We start from the raw sequence: 786 nt of genomic DNA, 5'->3' as shown, positions 1-786 counted from the left end.
TTTAGAGGTGGAAAGAGATAAATTAACTAATTTGAGAATGATTGGATAAAATATTGAAGAGAATTCTTTAAGTAAATTAGAAGAAAGTAGATCTAGAGAACAGGTTGTAGACGACATAGAATTAATAATTTTAGTTAGTTCTAAAAGATTTATTGGAGTAAATACAGAGAAAGATTCAGTAGTAAGTTTAGTAAAGTTATGAGAAGGAAAATTAGAATTAGATGTTCTTAAAGAAGTAATTTTATTTACAAAAAAGTCATGAAACTGTTGAGCAGAGAAAGATGAGTGAGAAGATTTTTTATGTAGAAGTTTAGATAGAACAGACCACCTATTTTTAGATGTTGAAGCAGATGTTATAGAATTTCTAAGAAAAGTAGAGTGTTTAGAGAATAGTAGATATTTATAATTAATCAATTCAGATTCATAGATAGAATAAAGAGAGTTAGATGGATTTAACCTATAGGCTTTCTCCAGTCTTCTAAGACTTTTCTTGGCTACTACACAAGCATAATCAAACCAAGGAGCCTTACGAGAATAGAGCCTATAAGTAAAAGATTTAAGAGGAATAAGCTTATCAAGAATAGAAGTAATGTAGATATTAAAAGCACAGACAAAATCATCAACATCAGAAAATAAGGTAGTATCAAAAATAGGTTCAGTAAGAGATTGAAGAAAAATATCTTTATTAAGAGAAGACCAGCATCTTTTAGAAATAGACATAGATGAATTTGAAGGAAGAAAATCTAATGAAAAAACAGATTCAATAAGAAGGTGATCAGAGTAAGG

The sequence above is a fragment of the Helobdella robusta genome, assembly GCF_000326865.2.
Source record: "Helobdella robusta unplaced genomic scaffold HELROscaffold_23, whole genome shotgun sequence".
NCBI lineage: Eukaryota > Metazoa > Annelida > Clitellata > Rhynchobdellida > Glossiphoniidae > Helobdella > Helobdella robusta.
Note: the sequence above shows the minus strand (reverse complement) of the source record.